Source organism: Globicephala melas, chromosome 20 (assembly GCF_963455315.2).
Source record: "Globicephala melas chromosome 20, mGloMel1.2, whole genome shotgun sequence".
In the NCBI taxonomy this organism is placed as follows: Eukaryota; Metazoa; Chordata; class Mammalia; order Artiodactyla; family Delphinidae; genus Globicephala; species Globicephala melas.
Genome location: NC_083333.1, coordinates 41,344,928 through 41,356,841, shown reverse-complemented (window position 1 = coordinate 41,356,841; position 11,914 = coordinate 41,344,928). Strand labels below are relative to the sequence as shown.

The 11,914-nt window shown below is 46.7% G+C and overlaps 1 pseudogene; it reads right to left on the bottom strand.

Annotated features, from left to right (window-relative positions):
• Positions 1-6,472: 6,472 nt before the first annotated feature.
• On the bottom strand, positions 6,473-8,135 carry LOC115843627 (large ribosomal subunit protein uL15-like; annotated as a pseudogene).
• Between the last annotated feature and the right edge of the window lie 3,779 nt (positions 8,136-11,914).

Below are 11,914 nucleotides of genomic sequence, written 5' to 3'. Positions count from 1 at the left end.
TCCTCTAACTTCGAGGTGAGCCAGGGGGTCAGCCAGGCCTGGGTTTAACAGGGACTTTGTGGGAACAAAGGGCTTAGGAAGGGGGGCGGGGCGGGAAGGGTTAGGTGATTCTCCACTATGGGCGCTGGGGAGGAGCTCCACTTTGGTGCTCTAGTCAGACACCCACGGGCCTGCTGGGTTGGACCCTTTGCTCCTCCAGAGTCCAGGTTGGTGGGAAAGGGCCTTGGAGATCAGCCCGCCCCCCACCCCCCACGGCCTCTGACTGCATTTGTAGAAGCGGGAACCCAGCAGCGCCCTCGTGCTCAAGGATGCTTTCTGTGGGCAAGAGTGGTGCCTCAAACCCAGCTCTCCGTCAGACCCAATTTGGTACCCCTGGGAGAAGTGGAGTCAGCAGACCCAGAAGGACCCACCTCCTTCTTTCTCCGCCCATTTTCCTGCCCTTTTTACTGCAGTGAACTGCTCTCAAAATTGGGGAGCGGACTCAAAGGTAACGCCGCTTCCATAACTCTACCCAATGTCCTAGGTGTCCCCCGCCATCTGAGCTCAGCATGGCAGGAATGCCGGCCCAGCTTCTCCCATCTCCTCCCTGGTGTCCCTCTGTTTCCAGCCTCCCATATCTCCCGAGAACCCCCCCAACTCCCCCCACCCCTCACAGGTCCCACAGGCCCCTGATGCCCCCAGACTCTCACCCGTACGTAACCACTCGCCCTGTAGCTGACGCGGGGATGTTAAAGCCGAGTAAAGGACCTTGGGAGGTGGCTGGGACCTGTTCCTCCTGGTCCCTCTTTCATTTTCCCTTTCGGATTTTGCCCGGGATGGATGACAAGACAGGATGGCCGAGAGGGGCTAGCTCTCCCCTTCTCTTAAAGGGACAGGGTGACCCTGTTGGCTGGCTCCACCCCTGAGAACAGACCCAGGGCCACACCCCTTGCTGGGCTCTGCCAACCTCCCTTTCCATCCCCTCACTCGCCCCCACCCCACGGCTGTGTCCCCAGCTGGAAATGAGGGAAGGGGTTAACCAGGGCTGCCTCTCTCTCTCTTTTTTTAAAATAAATTTATTTATTTTTGGCCGCGTTGGATCTTCGTTGCTGCGTGCGGGCTTTCTCTAGTTGCGGTGAGCTGGGGCTACTCTTCGTTGCGGTGCACGGGCTTCTCATTGCGGTGGCTTCTCTTGTTGCCAAGCACGGGCTCTAGGCGCGCGGGCTTCAGTAGTTGTGGCTCGCAGGCTTCAGTAGTTGTGGCTCACGGGCTCTAGAGCACAGGCTCAGTAGTTGTGGCGCATGGGTTTAGTTGTTCTGTGGCATGTGGGATCTTCCTGGACCAGGGCTCGAACCTGTGTCCCCTGCATTGGCAGGCGGATTCTTAACCACTGTGCCACCAGGGAAGCCCCAGAGCTCCCTCTATCGCCAATCACCAATAAATTCCCCCAAACTGGAAGGTTTAGGTCCACTATCAAGTGACTGTCCCGTCTTCAGGGCTGGAGCGAGGTTTGCTGCGGTGTTGGAGGCACTGGTATTTTTTTAAAATTAATTAATTAATTAATTTATGGCTGTGTTGGGTCTTCGTTTCTGTGCGAGGGCTTTCTCTAGTTGTGGCGAGCGGGGGCCACCCTTCATCGCAGTGCGCGGGCCTGTCACTATTGCGGCCTCTGTTGTTGCGGAGCACAGGCTCCAGATGCGCAGGCTCAGTAGTTGTGGCTCACGGGCCCAGTTGCTCCGCGGCATGTGGGATCCTCCCAGACCAGGGCCCGAACCCATGTGCCCTGCATTGGCAGGCGGACTCTCAACCACTGCGCCACCAGGGAAGCCCGGAGGCACTGGTATTTTAAGAGGCAGCAGACACCCGGTAACTCTCCTTCTAGCTCTGCCACTGCTAACCTTGGACCAGTCGCTCAGCTCTTCTGGGCCAGAGTCTCCTGGCTTGTCAGCTGGGGAGCCTGGGCCGGCTGACCTCCAAGTTCCCTTCCGGCTCTGCGTCTTAATGCTAAGGTCCCAGCCATGTTACAGAGAACAAAAAAGTCCGAGCCTGGAAGGAATTCCCTTTTGGAAAAACCTTGAAGTATCAGGAGTTGGCTTTGGGACTTAAATAAAAGCTTCTGCTTCCTTCCTGCTTTTCTGTAATTTCCAGATTTACTGTAATGAGTGTGTCATTTCATAATGCAAAAAATAAATAGAAAGCAAGGCTTCTTTTCCCCCATAAGGCTCTGAACTGAGTCACCTACTGCTCTAGGTGGCAGGAGAAGCTGTCCCATAGGGGAGGAGAGTTAGGACGACCAATGGTGACCTGAGCGGCCAGGGAGGGGACACTCCCAGGTTGAGCACTTGTTTGTTCTCTCTGCCTTTTCAGGAGTCTGCCCAACCCACACCATTCCACTCGTCCACCTGTGCAACTGCTCCGGGCCAGGCCCTGCGCCCCACTTATCGCGCGAGTTAGCTCGCTTAGCCCTCCTGGTGAGCCGGCAGCAGGGCAGCTGAGACTCAGAGCGCTAAGCCACTTGGTACACTCACGCGGCAAGAAAGAGCGGCTCCGGGCCGCACGCCCAGCCTCACTGGTTCGGAGACCGTGTTCTTAAGCACATCGTGGAACTGTCCCCTTTCCAGCCTGGCTGGGCTTCCCAGGTGGTGTCCCAGGGCCTAACAGTCCCCAGGGCTTTGTGTGGGGCTGGTGGGGGCCGTGCCAGGACTCTGTCCTCTTCAGCTATGGGGGCCGATGGGGATCCCTGGCACGATTTCAAGAAGGGGTGGGAAAGGTATCCTTCACCCACACTGGCTCAGGGGCCTGGCCCAGCCTGGAAAAACCCTAGGTTAATGCTTGGGAGTGCTGGGGTTCCCTTGGGACTGGGCCTGGGTGGGGAGACACTGGCCTGGACCAAGTCCAAAGGAAAGAACATGCTGGGGCCCATTCCAAAAACAGGATGTGACGTTGAGGGCACTGCTGACCTCCCCATTCCCAGCCTCCACCTGCTTCTGGCTAAAGCTGCTCCCTGCCCCCTGCCCCCCGGCCACGGGGGCTCAGCACATACCTCATCTCCCCTGGAATGGGCCCTGCCCTGGACGCATGGCCACTGCTGGGTCAGGCCACCAGCCCAGCCTGGAAAAATCCTCATCAGACCAGACCCATCTGCCCGTGGAGAGTGGAGAGTGGCAGAGGTGGTGGGCTGGGCTGGGGGGGGTGGGGGACATGGAGCCCACGGTCACCCTGTGCTGTCCCCAGTCCCTGATACCACAGGGCCAGACACAGGAGACTCTACAATCTCCGGGGCCCATCCTTCCTCCCAGACAGCGCCGTCCAGCCTGGGAGGAGGTGTCGCTGTTGTTGCCCAGAGCTGGCGGCACGTGGCCCTGTTCTTGGCCAAATGTGAGGTCTGGGGCTGGGCTCAGAGCCTGTCCTGCCCTGGTCCACGTTCAGTCTCTGTCCCAGACACCTCACCCTGACCCGTCAGGCTGTGGAGCCACTTCCCATGCATGTCCATCACACATGAACACACACATGCAGGCACACGCATGTTGGCACCTGGTAAATTAATACTCGTGACATCATCAACGCACGGCTGTATTTTCTCTCCCCTGTGTCCCTCTAACATTTAAAAAAGTCTTTACATAAATACTGCCTTTTAGTGAGGCCTTTCCTTGCTGCCCTAACTGGAATTTAACCCCTGACCTCTATCCCCTTTCTTAGCTTTATTTCCTTTGCACTGACCACTTCATAACATACTTTATATTTTTCTTATTTATCCTGTGTAGCATCCATCTCCTCCGTTAGCGTGTAAGCTCCATGAGGGCAGGGATTTTTGGTGCTTTATACACTGTCTTGACCCCAACACCTAGAACAGTTCCTGGCACTTAGTAGAAGATCAGTAAATATGTGTGGGGCAACAGAATGAATGAAATGGGGTGAGAGGATTGCGGGAGGTGCAGAGCTCCTCTGCCCCAAGAAGATGAGGACGCTGCTGGTCCGTTGGACACTCTGGTCTCTTCCAGGGCTTTGATCACTTACATGGCCAAGGGTCTTTGGAAATCTTGCTGTGCATTGGACCAGTAAAAGTAATTGCAGATCTGAAGGCAGCTTGGAGTTGGCTTGTTTTTACTGATTCCTTTTTGTTTTTCAGAGCAACTTGACTGCCTGCTCTCAAGACGTCATTATCAGGAGACTACAATTCTCCTCAGAAGATGCTTTAATGGAAATCACCATCTCCTCTTTAGTCATTCCAAGAGCATCCACTTTGATGTGGTGGAGAAATATCGTGAAGGTGATTCTGTGTTCAACTCTAGCCACAGCTCAGCGGCTTGGCAAACTGTCTCCTCATTCTCCACAGGTAAATTGTCACTAATGAGAGTGCCTATCAGTAGGTCAGGTGGAGGCTGCATGGAGGCTTTCTGGTGGTACCTGACGCGAACTTGTGGCCACCAGTTTTTAGCATTTTAATTCCTTACAACTGAAGGGGTCGGCAAAACTCAACGATTCTCCTCATTTATTATTTTTAAATTAAATACTCTTGACATGGTTGCAACACATATTCTACTTGTAGGAAGCATGTTGTTGCATAAAACTGTTCTACAGTGTTGTCATTTATTGCCGCGTGACCATGTGTGCACACGTTACTCTTAAGTATAAGGCAGTGTAGTGACACCAATGTTCCCTAGGTGTGAGTGTGTCTACTATCACTAGTTCATTCATAAACAGGGCCGGGAATAAGAAATACACACTGCAAGAATCAACTTACCGCAAGGGAGTTCAGTGCCTTCCGTGGCATGTAATAGGCCAGTGAGGAGCTGCTCTTTGTTAGTTTTAACTGTTCCAGCAGACACAGCATATTCGAGATTGATCTCTTCTCGTGATGCACAGGACTGTGTTCTATTACTATGTTTAGGGCCAGACTGGAAAAGTCAGTCTTTCTAATGAAAGAGGATCAAGTGAATGATTCCTAAGTAAAGAAAGGACGATCTTCATGTGATCTTTTTTTTTTTTGCTTTTATTTAAAAAAAGTTTTAATTGATGTATAGTTGACTTACAATACTGTGTAAGTTTCCGGTGTACAGCAAAGTGACTCAGATATATATATATATATTTCTTTCTAAAAATTCTCTTCCATTATGGGTTATTACAAGATATTGAATATAGTTCCTTGTGCTTACAGTAAATCCTTGTTGTTTATCTAGTTTATATATGGTAGTGTGTATCTGTTAATCCTATACTCCTAACTTATCCCTCCCCCCTCCCCTTTGGTAACCCTCCCCTTTGTTTTCTATGTCTGTGAGTCTGTTTCTGTTTTGTAAATAAGTTCATTTGTACTATTTTTTAGATTATACGTATAAGTGATATCATATAATATTTGTCTTTCCCCATCTGACTTACTTCACTTAGTATGATAATCTCCAAGTCCATCCATGTTGCTGCAAATGGCATTATTTCATTCTTTTTTATGGCTAAGTAGTATTCCATTGTGTATATATACCACATCTTCTTTATCCATTCATCTGTTGAAGGACACTTAGGTTGTTTCCATGTCTTGGCTATTGTAAATAGTCCTGCAATGAACATTGTGGTGCTTGGATCTTTTCTGGATATATGCCCAGGAGTGGGATTGCTGGATCATATGGTAGCTCCATTTTTAGTTTTGTAAGATACCTCCATACTGTTTTCCACAGTGGCTGCACCAATTTACATTCCCACCAACAGTGTAGGAGGATTTCCTTTTCGCCACACCCTCTCCAGCATTTATTATTTGTAGACTTTTATTTTTTAAGGTTCTTTTCCTATGTAGGTCATTACAGAGCATTGAGTAGAGTTCCCTGTACTGCACAGCAGGTTATTATTAGTTATCTATTTTATATAGTAGTGTGTATATGTCAGTCCCAATCTCCCAGTTTATCCCTCCCCCACCTCCTCCTTATCGCTTGGTAACCATAAGTTTGTTTTCTATATCTGAGACTCTACTTCTGTTTCGTAAATAAGTTCATTTGTGCCCTTTTTTTAGATTCCACACGTAAGTGATATCATATGATATTTGTCTTTCTGTGTCTGACTTTACTCAGTATGACAATCTCTAGGTCCATCCATGTTGCTGCAAATGGCATTATTTTGTTCTTTTTTATTGCTGAGTAATATTCCATTGTATATATGTGCCACATCTTTTTATCCATTCTTCTGTTGATGGACATTTAGGTTGCTTCCATGACCTGGCTATTGTAAATAGCGCTGCTATGAACATTGGGGTGCATGACTCTTTTTGAATTATGGTTTTCTCAGGGTATATGCCCAGGAGTGGGACTGCTGGGTCATACGGTAGTTCTAGTTTTAGTTTTTTAAGGAACCTCCATACTGTTCTCCATAGTGGCTGCACCAATTTACATTCCCACCAACAGTGTAGGAGGGTTCCCTTTTCTCCACGCTCTCTCCAGCATTTATTATTTGTAGACTTTTTTTTTTTTAAGCAGTTGTTAACATTTAATGAATCTCCCACCAGGTGGCTTCAAGCTACTAGGACACGTGCCCCACCCACACCCTTAATCTCCTCAGCTCTTCTGCTGAAGAATCTGGCCTTTACGATGCAGGCCGCTTTGGGAGCTTTCCTTCCTCAGAACATTGTATTGATAGTAGCCTGAAGGCACCACATCAATGATAGGAGCAGCTCATCTTGTTCTTGACAACATTTACCGGTGTCTGCTCACCGACCAAGGTTCCACAATTTATCACGGTTCAGAGCTGGGCAGAAGCTCTGGTCCCTCTTTAAGTGGTAATGCCAGATAACAACTTTCCCAAAGTATCCTGGGTGATATTTGTGGAAGTTGATCCTGTGGTGATGCATGCCACCAGCATTACCGCGGCCTCCCGGGTGCTTCCGGTGTTTGCTGTTGCAGCTGTGGCTGTATCTCATGTGGCCCTAAGTTTCCAGGTCTCCCTCAGTCTGGATGGCTGCAGACTTTTTGATGATGGCCATTATGACCGGTGTGATACCTCATTGTAGTTTTTTTTTTTTTGCGGTACATGGGCCTCTCACTGTTGTGGCCTCTCCCGTCGCGGAGCACAGGCTCTGGACACACAGGCTCAGCGGCCATGGCTCACGGGCCCAGCCGCTCCGCAGCATGTGGGATCTTCCCAGACCGGGGCACGAACCCGTGTCCCCTGCATAGGCAGGCGGACTCTCACCACTATGCCACCAGGGAAGCCCTTTTGTTTTCTTAAAAATAAATTTTATTTATTTATTTTTGGCTGCGTTGGGTCTTCGTTGCTGTGTGTGGGCTTTCTCTAGTTGTGGCGAGCGGGTCTACTCTTCGTTGCGGTGCGCAGGCTTCTTATTGTGGTGGCTTCTCTTGTTACGGAGCACGGGCTCTAGAAGAGTGGGCTTCAGTAGTTGTGGCACGCGGGCTCAGTAGTTGTGGTGCGCGGGCTTAGTTGCTCCGCAGCATGTGGGATCTTCCCGGACCAGGAACTGAACCTGTGTCCCCTGCATTGACAGGTGGATTCTTAACCACTGTGCCACCAGGGAAGTCCCTCGTAGTTTTGATCTGGATTTCTTTACAGGTCCATGTGATCTTCTCTGCAGCATTCAGAACCAAGGCTGCCACATCCACTATCCTAGGTCATCCTGGGTTCTTTAGGTACCAAAATGGATTTTGGAGAAAAACAGAACCAACAGGAGGTATATATATATATATATATGATTTGTTATAGGAATTAGCTCAGTTATGGAGGCTGGGAAGTCCCATGATCTGCCATCAGCAAACTGGAGAATTAGGAAAGCTGGGGGTGTAATTCAGTTTGAGTCTGAAGGCCTGAGACCCAGGAGCACTGACATCCAAGGGCAGAAGATAGACGCCTCAGCTTAGAGCGAATTCACCCTCCCTCTACCTTTTTGTTCTCAGTGGATTGGATGATCCCACCCGCATTGGTGGGAATCATCTTAACTCAGTCTACTGAGTTACATGCTAATCTTTGCCAGAGACACCCTCACAGACACACTCAGAAGTAATAGTTTACCAGCTATCTGGGCATGCCTTAACCCGGTCAAGTTGACACATACAATTAACCATCACAGGGTTTTTCAGTACAGCCTGCTCAGATTTGCAAGGAGGCAGCCCATGAGTGAAAAACACCTGAGGGCAACTCCTGGAGTGGTACCAGTTCAGCGTCATGTTAGAACTGGAACCCATATATTACTTTTATAAACAGAAAAAAAATTAAAAGTTATTTTCATTTTGAAAGAAAACATGTAACATCACTATTTTTGTAAGCTATGGGAAGATACAAAGAAGAAAACAAAAATCACCCAAATCTCATTAACCAGAGAAAAGCAACTGACATTTTGCTGCAACTTGCAATAAGGCCTTTCAATGCATATTGCATTCTCGAACTTTAGTGTGCACCAGGATTAGCTGGGGTGCTTGTTAATACAAGTGCTTTTAAGTCAGTAGTTCTGGGGTGGGCCCGATAATGAGAATTTCTAACCACCTCTCCAGTCTTGCTGCCACAGTCAGTCCAGAGGCCACACGCAGAGAAGCACTGGTCCAGAGTTTACACCTCTGCTGTTCCAAGCAGGGTCTCCAACCAGTACTATTGACATCACTTGGGAACCTGTTAGTAATACAATTTCAGGCCCCACCCCAGACCTACTGAATCAGAATCTGCGGTTTAACAAGATCCCTAAGGGATTTGAAACACAGGTTTGAGAAGCACTGGTTTATATTTGAGCCTCATACTGTCTGAAAGATAGCTTTTCCTCCCTACTTTATTGTGATCTAATTTACACACAGTAAAATGCACCATTTTATAATTGAGTTTTGACAAATTATATTAAGAGTTTGGTATCTTTTCCCCCCTCTTCCTAACAGAATGAGAACTTTCCTGTGCTACCAAATATTTTGGGAAAACATGACTTTTAACTGATTCTATAATACATGGTAAGTAAGGATGTGCCAGTTTAATTAGTTCTTCTGTTGTGGGACATCTGTGCTGTTCCCGGTTTCTCACCAGTGTAAACAATGCTTCAATGAACTCTTTTGGACACAAACGTTTCATTTTTCAGACAATAATTTTCCAAAAGTGTTATTACTGAGGCAGGCAAGAACAAACATCCATTACGGTAGGAAAAAAAGTTAATTAAAAAATTTTCTATGTGGGAATTCCCTGGTGGTCCAGTGGTTAGGACTCTGCGCTCTTGCTGCCGAGGGCCTGGGTTCAATCCCTGGTCAGAGAACTAAGATCCCGTAAGCCACGAGGCACAGCCAAAAAACAAACGCAGATTTGCTATGTGTTTGGGTTTCAGGAAAAATGGCCAGAAACCATTTAAAAAAATTCCACTGCAGGAGGAAGAGAGGGATGCAATGTATCCTAAACAAAAAGGCTTAGAAAACTTATTGTATCACTTATCAACTAATTTTTGAATCCCTTATTTTCTCAATAGCCATTCTTTTGTAATTTATAGTTGATGTAATATGTATTTATCTAAGCAATGTTGCATATGTGTAAGGAATAACTACATTCTATAAAGGGTTTAAATGTGTATAACCACGAAGTTTATTAGCACTAAAATTTTTAACTCCTAGAATGTCAGTGGCTTAAGGAATGAAGAGTCAAGGACTGAATTCACTTGTTTCAGTTAGCAAGTGCATTACTGATCAGGAGAGAACTTCTAGTTTCGAGAGGGAAACATTCCTGATTTTTTCCTTTCCAAAGAAGGTTTATATGCTTTTGTCCCACGATTTATTTTGTAAACAAATGCATACATACCAGACAGGGATTTCACCTTTGACTTGTAACCTGCTTTCTTCACTCAGCAATGTCCTAAATACCTTTTTATGTCAATAAATAATATGCACGATCATTCTTTTTTTTTTTTTTTGCGGTACGCGGGCCTCTCACTGTTGTGGCCTCTCCCATAGCGGAGCACAGGCTCCGGACGCGCAGGCTCAGCAGCCATGGCTCACGGGCCCAGCCGCTCCGCGGCATGTGGGATCCTCCCGGACCGGGGCACGAACCCGTGTCCCCTGCATCGGCAGGCGGACTCCCAACCACTGCGCCACCAGGGAAGCCCTGCACGATCATTCTTAATGAGCACCTGGTATTCCTCATTGTACCATAATTTGTTTAAACTAATTGTTTTGCCAGATGTCTCTTGTTGGACATTTAGTTTACTTTCAATTTTATTATTACAGAAACTTTTTTTTTTTTTTTTTTTTTTTTTTGCGGTACGCGAGCCTCTTACTGTTATTGCCTCTCCCGTTGCAGAGCACAGGCTCCGGACGCGCAGGCTCAGCAGCCATGGCTCACGGGCCCAGCCGCTCCGCGGCATATGGGATCCTCCCAGACCGGGGCACGAACCCGCGTCCCCTGCATCGGCAGGGGGACTCTTAACCACTGCGCCACCACGGAAGCCCTATTACAGAAACCTTAATAGGCATATTTGTATGTGGCTTTTTTTTGCAATAATTACAGATTTACACGTAGTTGTGAGAAATAATACGGAGATCCCTTGTACACTTTGCCTACTTTCCCCCAATGGTAGCATTTTGTAAAATTATGTTGTAACCAGGATACTGATATCTTTTGTTACTTGAACTTGCATTTGTGTGTATTTACATAGCTTTTTGCACATGTCCAATTCTCCTGAACTAAATTTCTTAAAGTGAGAATTGCTGGGACAAAGAGTTTGACCTTTTCGTCCAGGTTCTAGTGAAAGGGCTCATTTTCCATATCTTTATCAACACCACCCTTGGGGATATGTTTAGGCTATCCCTCTGTAACGCAAGACTACTTTTCTTCTAGTACTTCTTTAGTTTTGTTTTTGATATTTAGTCTATTTGAGGGACTTCCCTGGCAGAGTGATTAAGACTCCAATGCTCCCAATGCAGGGGGCATGGGTTCTATCCCTGGTTGGGGAAATAAGATCCCAAGTGCCACATGGTGTCACCAAAAAAAAAAAAAAAAAAAGTCTATTTGAACTTAACTTTCTGGTAAGATGGGAGGAAGGGGTTAGATTTTTCTAAATTTTTTTCCCCTAAATGATTAGCCAGTTGCCCCAATATAACTTATTGATATCATCAAGCAGTTGACTAGTTTATCAAAATATTGTTAAAGTAGGGAATCATTTAAAAAAATAAGTTTATATTTAAAGTTATTTATTGATGTAGGGCCAATGCCTTTTGAGTGTGGAAGAGGTGAATTTAGCTCCCACGTTTAAAAATCTCAGGAATAAACCTGGTTGGCCCCAGTTAGGTCATGGTGCCTCTCCCTCAGAACTATCACTATGGCCAGGAGCAGGCACATCAGAAAATGATCAGAATAGTTCTCAAAACCATTTTACAGTGAAGAGTGAAGAAGGATATATTTTAGACTAAGGAAAAGAGTGTAGTGCAGGGGGAAAATGGGCAACAATCACGGGTTGCAATATCTACAACATTTTATTAAAGCACAAAATTGTTGGAATTAAGCTAAATAGAGAAAACATAGTAAATAGTTACGAAAAACATTGATAATACCACTCAACTCACACACATATAACGAATGCAGGAAGGTCTTAAAAAGTTTACAAGTTGAAAATTATGGAGATTTCCTCAAACTGGATGTAACAGCTCGCTGCTGAGTATGGCATCAATATAATATATAAGATCTTTGAGAGAATGCTGTCCCCGACTCTTCTGCAATCTAGTGCCTCCTAGAAATTTGTTCCTTGGGAGATTCAGACTCACAGGCAGCCAGAGGGGACAAGTCAAGAGTTGAGATAATCTCAGCTTAGGGTCTAATTTTCTTCATCTAATTGACTGTGTTGAGGTTATAGAGACACAGCCATGGTGTTTTTCTTCAGCTCATTCAAAAAGATATGAAGAATATGAACAATTTTTCACTGCTTAAAAATTCAGCACATAAAAGGCTGAGCGAGAAGTATTTGGTACTGGAACTACATAAAGTTCTATCT